Source organism: Stegostoma tigrinum, unplaced genomic scaffold (assembly GCF_030684315.1).
Source record: "Stegostoma tigrinum isolate sSteTig4 unplaced genomic scaffold, sSteTig4.hap1 scaffold_66, whole genome shotgun sequence".
NCBI classification, from domain to species: Eukaryota; Metazoa; Chordata; class Chondrichthyes; order Orectolobiformes; family Stegostomatidae; genus Stegostoma; species Stegostoma tigrinum.
Window position 1 is genome coordinate 819506 of NW_026728600.1, and position 9689 is coordinate 829194.

A 9689-nucleotide genomic window follows, 5' to 3' on the forward strand; every position below is an offset into this window, starting at 1 on the left:
ATGGATATTGGCTTCTAGGTTGTTGCCGGAGATGGAGACAGAGAGGTCTAGGAAGGAGGGAGAGGCGTTAGAGATGGTCCAGGTGAACTTAAGGGGGGGGGGGTGGAAGGTGTCAGTGAAGTGAATGAACTGTTTGAGCTCCTCGTGGATGCATGAGGCGGCGTTGATGTAGCCATCACTGTAATGGAGGAAGAGGTGTAGTTTAGGGCCTGTGGAAGTATGGAAGAGGCATTGTTCCACATAACGTACAAAGAGGGAGGCACAGCTTGGGTCCATGCAGGTACCCATGGCCACCCCCTTTGTCTGTAGGTAGTGGGAGGAATTGAAAGAGAAGTTGTTGAGGGTGAGGGAGAGTTCGGCAAGGCGGATGAGGGTGTCAGCGGAGGGGGACTGGTTGGGCCTGTGGGAGAGGAAGAAGCGGATGACCTTTAGGCCATCTGTATTGGGAATGCGGGTTCATAGGGACTGGATGTCCATGGTAAAGATGAGGGTGTTGGGGCCTGGGGAATTGTAAGTTTTGTAGGAGATGGAGAGCATGGGTGGTGTCACAGACGTAGGTAGGGAGTTCCTGGGCGAAATGTGAAAAGATGAATTCCAATGAGGTGGAGATCCGTTCGGTGGGGCAGGAGCAGGCAGAGATAATGGGTCAACCAGGGCAGGCAGGTTTGTGGATTTTGGGAAGGACATAGAAACAGCCGTTGCAGGGTTGGGGAATGATGAGGTTGGAGGCTGTGGGTGGAAGGTCACCTGAGGTGATGAGGTTGTGGGTTGTTTGGGAGATGATGGTTTGGTGGTCGGGCGTGGGGTCATGATTAAGGGGGCAGTAGGAGGTGGTGTTGGAGAGTTGGCGTGTAACCTCAGCGATGTAGAGGTCAGTGTGCCATACAACAACTGTGCCTCCCTTGTCCATGGGTTTTATGGTGAGGTTGGGATTGGTGCAGAGGGCTGTACGTTCTGCAGGGAAGAGGTTGGAGTGAGTGCGAGGCGTGTAGAGGTCTGAGAGAGGGAGGGTCTGAGCTTGGGTAGGCTGGATTGTATTGCCTGGAGTTGCCGTCGCATTGCTGCGAGTGTGTGTTTCAGGAGTTGCAGGGAAAGATGCTTCTGAAGTGTCTTAATGTTCTGGATGTAGACATTGTCACATCTGGGGAAAAATTGGGAAGGCTTGAATGTGGACTGTAGTCCAATGGGGATGATCTGGTTCCTTAGGCAGGTACTCAGAAAGGTAACGTGGCTGTAGTACCTGGTTTGCTGCAGGATATGGTCGAGCAGTCTCAAGGCCGAATAGAGCGGTTTTTGGCCACTTTTCCAGGTTAATGGTGAGACTGCATGAGGCTGTGGGCACGATGAAATCAGAAGCCATCCAGAGATGATTGACTGAAGTGGTTCTTTTGAGAAGTATTTATCTTCAGAGGAAATCATGACCAGACTGGCCCTAGATTTATTGCACTTTAGGCGAATGACACATGATCTTGTTTTGAACGCAAAATATTCCGAGCAGTCTTTTCAAGTTGAATGCTGAAACAATATTTCCATTTGTGCACGAGATTACCACCAGTGGATGGACTGTAAAACTGGACAATATCTCAGTTAGACAATGGTGACTTGTTTATTTTACCCTTTCAAAGGATTGTGTGTTTATGGAAGTCTTTCCAGAGAGAGATGGAAGATAAGTTATTGAATATTCGTCAGGGAGTGGCAGACAGATTCATGACTCAGAATAACACACCAATTTTAGCAGGGGTGGAGAGGAACGTTTATTTGAGGCCACATCATTCAAGAGCTCACCACATGGCTAACTTGGTTTGATTTTTCTAATCACTTACTCCTGATCCAAGTTTTCACATGGCCATGAAGGCTCTCCCTTTCAGAATGATGGGTACAACTTCCAAATACGATTTTTAAACGACACTATGAAAATGCTCAGGAAAGCTTCATGGTTTTTCAGAAAGATCAGAGACATAGAACAAAGCTAAAATCTCAATAAAACTGCTTTAGTAAACAGATTGGGCTGAATATATGTCTTTAATAGGACAGATTACTTTTATTTGTACTGTTGAGATGACTTTTGTTGGCAAGACCTGCATTTCTTGCCTCTGTCTAATTTCCATTCAGAATATGATGGTGAAACCCAGGGACACTAACATATGTTACATGGAGGCGTTCAGGATTCTGAAGAAGTGTCAGTGAATGGACAATGATATAGATTCAAGCCAGGATGCTGTGTGGTCTTTGAGATTGTAATCCTCATCACTTGATGCTCACATCACATGGAAATTGTGATCAGAGATAATGGGAACTGCAGATGCTGGTGAATCCAAGATAACAAAGTGTGAAGCTTGATGAACACAGCAGGTCAAACAGCATCTCAGGAGCACAAAAGCTGACATATTATGGAAATTGTGAGACTGCTTTTTCTGTTTTCAAAAATTAAGGTCAGAGAGCCATTCAGCAGAAAAACAGAACCTTCAGCTCACCATATCTATTCCAATCAAAAAAACAGAACTACATTAATCACACTTATCTTGAAGTCGACACCCACGAGGCATGGCATTTTGAGTGCTCCTGCAGCTGCTCCAAAAGATGCTGTGTTATCTTAAATGATCTGTGACCTGAGCTGTGATTTGTCTTTTTCTTTCACATTATGCATGAACTGCATTTTGCAAATATATCCCATGACATCAAAGACAGCAATTCGCTCTATAGATCAATAATTTTTCTGGAAAATCAGACTTTTTTAAAAATTCATTTGGGATTCTAGTGTAGCTAGACCGGCATTAATTGACCTTGAAAACTTCCAGCTAGAAGTTCACCAAATTGGAAATGTAGTGGACACTGAAAAAGGTTACTTCAGAGTACAATGGGATCTTGATCAGATGGGTCAATGGACCAAGGAATGGTAGGCAGATTTAATTTGAATAAATCTGAGGTGTTGCATTTTGGAAATCAAATTAGGGCAGCACTTGTACTCTAAATGGTAAGGCTCTGGGGTGTATTGCTGAGCGATGAGTCCTGGTGTGCAGGCACTTTGTTCCTTGAAAGGGGATTCAGAGATAGATAGGATAGTGAAGAGAGCATTTAACATAGAACATAGAATATTACATAGTGCAGTACAGGCCCTTCGGCCCTCGATTTTGTGCCAAAATGTGAAACAATCTGAAGTCCGTCTAAACTACACGATTCCATTATTATCCATATGTTTATCCAATGCCCATTTAAATGCCCTTAAAGTTGGGAGTCTCCTCCTGTTGCATTTGGTACAACTTGCCTTTATTGGTCAGTGCGTTGCGTGTAGTTGTTGGGAGGTCCTGTTGTGGCTGTACACTGGTTAGGCCACTTTTGGAATATTGCATGCAATTCTCGTCTCCCTGCTATCGGAAGGATGTTGTGAAATTTGAAAAGGTTCAGAAAATATTTATAAGGATGTTACCTGGGTTGGACGGTTTGAGCTGCAGGGAGAAACTGAACAGGCTTTTTGCCTGGAGATTCGGAGGCTGAGGGGTGACCTCAGTGAGATTTATAAAGTAAGGAGGAGAATAGATAGGGTATCCAGACAAGGTGTTTTCAGCGGGGTGGGGAGTCCAAAATTAGAGGGTGCGAGTTTAAGGTGAGCTGGAAAAGATTTAGAAGGAACCTCAGGGGTAACTTTTTCACACAGAGGGAGGTGAGTGTGTGGAATGAGCTGCAAGGGGAAGTAATGGAGTTTGGTACAATTACAACATTTGAAAAGATGAGTATGTGATTAGGAAAGGTTTAGAAGGATACGGGTCAAAAGCTAGCAAATGGGAGAAGATTTATTGGGTATATGTAATTGGGATGGATGAAGTGAACTGAAGCCTCTGTTTCCATTCTTCACAACTTTCTGACTCTGATTTGGTGAATTTCAGATGAATAGTTACACACAGGATATTTGTCACTGGAAGTTGATTATTTCTTTGAATATCAAGGTGGTGCTTTTGGATTGCGTCCTGTTGGAGATAATTCCTGCCCGGCAACACTGAAGAACTGTTCTTGTTCGCCATTCATCAGCTCAACCTGAATAGTGCCTCATATTTTGGAATAACGACATAGACTACTGCAGGAACTGAGGACTGTGAAACGGTGCTGAGGAATATGATCTGTTAGTTTGTGAGCATTCACAACCTTGGCTCAAACAGAAACATTCTCTTTGGAAATGCATATTCGAGTGGCACAAACATGGAACCAGATCATGGAAGCAGCACTGGAGGGGAATGGGGTTTAAGAACCGGCAGGAAAACAAATACATCCCAAAAATATGCACATGGGCAGAAGGAGTTTGTTCTTCTTTTGAGGAATGACACCATAACAGCTAAAATATTTTATTCTAATGAAGGGAAAGCTGTATCCATTTTATTGGTTTTGTTAAAATAATGGCGATAAACAGCTGGAATAATCTTGCACTGACCATTTGAAAAATCCTGTATATCTTCAGAGATAGCTGGGCTGTCCTCGGCTGAGTAAGTGCTGATACTGTCTGAGTGATGCTGTTTTGAAACACATTCTGAGCACACTTGATGGAACCGACAAACAAGTACCATTGGCCAGTACTTCAGAATACATCAGACCTTTCATGGCTGCTCCCACACAGAATCATACAATTGAGAAAAGGCCCATTGAGACTACACCACCAGGTGCTGATCAAAGTGCTTTTAAAGTTTGGGATGTTCCCTGCCTCAACCACCCTCCTAGCCGTGCATTCCAGACACCAACTAGCCACATCACAAATAGGACAAACATCTGCTGACAGAATCGGAAGTCCGTACCGAAAAAAAGCTTTGGAATATTGTGAGAACAATGAGCATAGTGTTCTGTACTTTCACTCTTTAGTGTTTTAGCTCATGTTCCAACATCATTTGAAGTGAGATCAGAGTAACTTCCCATGCCACCCATGTTACTTCACTCATTGTGGCATTATGGACCCTGAACAAAAATGTGATCAATGCAAATTGGAGACAATCCTGCACTGGTAATGTCCTCGACTGGACAATGGGAAAAACAATCTCTGAAAGTTGGCATTCAAGTCACTTCTCATCCTGGATCGGCACTAAATTGCTGTTCCTTGACTATAATGTATTGAAAAAAAATCCTGGAATCCCTAACAAACAGCTCTGTGTGCGCGTCTGCAGCATTTGGTTTGGAAGTGTTTCAGGAAGGTCACTGATACTTTCTCCAGAGCTATTGGTGATGACAAATAAACTCAACCTTTGCTAGCGCCTGCTAAAACGCATGGTTGAGTGCATCCTACTAAAAATATCAAGATATTTTATGTTTTCAAAATTGAGCCCAAAGTCTCAGAAAGGTAAGACTTTGCTGGATGAATGTAACCCCAGCGACATCAGGAGCATGGCTTGACATTGAGTTAAGGATCCAAATCGTTTTCAATAAGATGACTGATCGTGCGATATCAGTGCCACTGAGTTCAAACTTTTCATGACAATTTATCTCAATGTAACATGCCATCGATACTTGGGATCTTTGTGAAAGAAATTTTGCAATGTCTCCTTTAGTGACCATTCACAAATACTTGAAGGTCAACTCAAATGGCAGCTTCACTGTTCTGATTCAGATCAGACAAATTGTGACAGTGAAAAGAAAGAAAAGAAATGCTGGAATAAAAAAAAAATGATCAGATCTAGCAGTATCTGCAATCTGACTTTCTCAGAACAGATTCATAACAGACCAGATCTGTTAACTCAAAATCTCTCTCCAGATGTTGCCTCATATATTGCGTTTCTCCAGTAACTTCTATTTCAGGTTTCCTTAATCTCCAGAATTTTGCTTTTCTTGATAGGTCCAGATGTTGAACTTGGCTATATTTGGACAATATCGTCCATTCCTGATTCTGTGAGAGCCACTAGGCTGGTTACACGTGTATTACACCACGTGTCTGTTTCTTTATTAAAAACATTTTGTGAATATCGTCCTCAATGCAGGAATTTCAGGGAATCGATTTTGATTGAAAATAAATTTCCAAGGCAGCTGCACTTCATGAGACAACAGAAATAGATTACTCATGACGGCACAATCCGTGCCCTTCACTGAAAGTGTTTCCGCTCAGGCTCTGAAACCTTTTCACACAAATCTCAGAATACTTACAGCAAAGATGGAGGTCACTCAGCCTGTCATCTCTGCAACAATGAGGGTGAACTATATCTCTACTATTATTATCCTGTAAAATCCCTATACACCTAACATTTTGAAATCCCAAAATGTCAGCTTTTCTGCTCCTAAGATGCTGCTTGGCCTGTTGTGTTCATCCAACTCTAAACCTTGTTATTTTGAAATCTTTGTCTGCTTTTATTTCTGAATAGCCTGTGCGTATATGAACAATTCATCATTCTGCATACACCATGATTAAACAGTGTTTACATAAAATATAATTTCCTATTATATTTAAAATTATCATGGTGTGTTCATATTGTTGTTTGGCATTCCATCTCCCAAATATAATCTGTTTCTTTGCTCTGCATTACATTTCATTCCGTCTGTCAGAATAAGTGCTCGCTAAATACTGATGACATTGGGATATCACTGTATTCCTCTCCAGTCTCTATAGCCACTGCCCCCATTCCTCTCTGTGTCCGAACCAATGTCACATTCATTCTGTCCCTGGCTCTTTAGTCCATGGGCTTTAATGAACAACATCTTTTTGCACACCACATTTGATTTTAGTTTTGGTCAATTGAATCAAGAAATGTAAATGTTACTGCTTTAAAGCATATGAACTGCAATGAAGTATTTTGTATCTTCAACATACAATGTTGTTTTATTACAGCAGTGAGAAATCCACACTTTCTCTGCAAGGCCAACCCAATTTTGCTCAGCATTTTTTTTATACAATCAGCACAGTAATGACATTTTGCTTGTCTTTTTTGGGGGGTGCATAGTGTATTGATGCAGGTGGTTACAGCATTGCACGTGGACAACAAGGCAGAGCCACTTAAACTGCAAAATGAAAACATCCATCATTCTACCTCACCACATACATCTTTAGAGCAATTGGTGATGGAATATACAACAAATAGACAACGATGTTAAGATCCAATCCAGCCCAGTTTCAGTTGTGAGCCAAAGGTTCACTGAAGGTGTATTGAAAGGGGTTAACTGGAACTATTTGTTCAGTGACTGTGATTGATGTCAGTCTCTATGGATTCTAACTGCGTCACAGAAAGCTTTCCCTCTCCTATAACTAAGGCGCTCTGTTCAATGTCTTATCCCATAGTATAAGCAGGAGCATCAGCGACAGCACTAACAGGGATCGACAGCTGCAGAGAGAGTGGGTGGAGAGATCAGAATCTGAGGACAATAGACTGGAATGTTACAACAATGGATCAGAATCTGCGAACAACAGACTGGGATGTTACAACAATGGATCAGAATCTCAGAACAATAGTCTGGAATGTTACAACAATGGACCAGAATCTGCGAACAATAGACTGGAATGTTACAACAATGGATCAGAATCTGAGAACAATAGTCTGGAATGTTACAACAATGGATCAGAATCTGAGAACAATGGACTGGAATGTTACAACAATGGGCAGGGGTTTATCCTTGGGTCTTATTTTTCTTACTGCATCTTGGTCAACGTTACCACTTCGAATAGAAGGTGTACTGATGATTATTCAGGCTGGTTACTATCCCTTTCTCGCTGTTGTTGGTGTTCCTGGTAAGCCTTTCTATCTCTGTCCAGTCACTACTGCCGCAATGCATATACAACTTTGTTGCTGTTTCTGTTACCTGTATTTGGAAAAGCTGGAAACAACTATCTTCAGTTTCAATTAAAACCTCGCTTCATTGTCCATGAATTTTAGACTCATCCTTCGCAAGCATCTGAGAACAAGGCTTGTTCACAACATTGAGGGCCTTTTTTGATTTATGCCTTACTGTTGTCTCCATCACCAAATTTGTCCAACACCAGCTCCATAATGTCTGCAATCTCCCGCTCTGCCTCTGTGCTGTGCTGGATAAACCATTATCTATGCCTTGGTAAAATTCAGGCTTTATGGTTCCAGCTGTCAACTGACCAGTCTTCCAAGTTACAAATAATTTGATCACACCCTTGTTCTTGTTTTCAAAGTAACTAGCGATAGGGACACCATGTTAGAGTAGTTCAGTCACTCAGCAGGTAATGCAGAGACACTGGTTGTTACATGATAGATACTGTTACAAATCCTACCACAATTGGTGGTAGGACTTTCATTCTAATGATAAGAATTGTAACCAAGGTCAATTTCACTAATAGCAACCATAAAACCAGCAGCAATTTGTCAAAAAACCTGTCTCATTTCACTGATCTCCTCTGGTCAAGAAATCTAACGTTATTACCTGGGGTGAATTAAGTGTGAATTCAGACCCACAAAATGTTTCTCGCTTCAAACTGCCGTGTAGAATGGTCACAGCTAAAGGTAATTAATGATGGGCATTAAATGCTTCTTTTGCCAATGATTTTGTCTTCCCGTGAAATTTATTTTTAAAAAAAAACAAAGAATGAAATATGTCAGAGGTCTGAAACAAAAATAAAACTGAGGAAGTGAACAGTGCTGAGGAAAGTGAACAGTTTGGCAGTTTCTGATTAAATAAAAGCAGAGTTAACGTATTTGAAGTCGACTGAACAAACATCAGAACTGAAATCTGCATCAAATATTGTGATTTATGCTGGTGACAGGGATATTTGTTTTGAAGGGGGAAGGAATGAGTTGAATAAATTGAGAAAGAGACAGCGAGAGAAAAATATAAACAAAAAAGGGGATTGTTGATGATCAGGTCAGATAGAAATAAAATGTGGAATTAATTACTTTTTTTTGCCTTTTCCCATATTCCTGAATATCATGCCCATGTAGATATACTTCTAAGTCCCTGCTTAAAGTAAGCTGTGTCACCTCAGTCTGTCTTTCGTGAGTGTGGGCATCTTCTTTGTGCATTAATGGTTTGTGGGCGTGACTGGCTGGGCCAGCATTTACTTCCCTTTCCTCGTTGCCCTTGAGAAGGTGTTTGTGAGCTTTTTTCTTGCATCTCTACCCTACACATGCTGTATATTGCTGTAAATAGGTCTGTCCTGTGTCATTTCTGTGAGACTTTGTGGCGATTGATATAACTGAGTGGCTGGTTTGGTCATTCCAAATAGCAGTTGAGAGTCAACCACATTGCTGTTGGTCTGGAGTCACATGTAGGCCAGGCCAGGTAAGGATGGCAGATTTCCTTCCCTGAAGGCCATTAGTGAGCCAGGTGTTTTTTTTTCCCGAATGATCAATGATGGCTTAATAGTTTCATCATTCCAGGTATTTCAATGAATTCAAATTCCACAATCTGCCATGGCGGGATTTGAATTGGGGTGTGGGTCATTACCTGGGTCCTTGGATTAATAGTCTAGAAATAATTCCACAAGGCCATCTCATCCCCAACATCCCCAGTCACCTCCAGCAGCAATAGTGGTGTTGCTGTTACTGTGACTGTGGTACAGAAAATTGTGCAATTACAATGTCAACTGCTTCTATTCAGTGTGGGCACATTAAAATTTCAGTTCATTGTGACCGCGCAGAGCTCTAACGGTTTATCAGCCAGGAAATAAAGAAAGGAGAGGAAGGCATTTTCAACACTGAGAGAGTGCGCCATGTATGCACCAGGGAGAGGCCAGTACTGACAATGGCCATCAAGTGAACTGGTTTCAT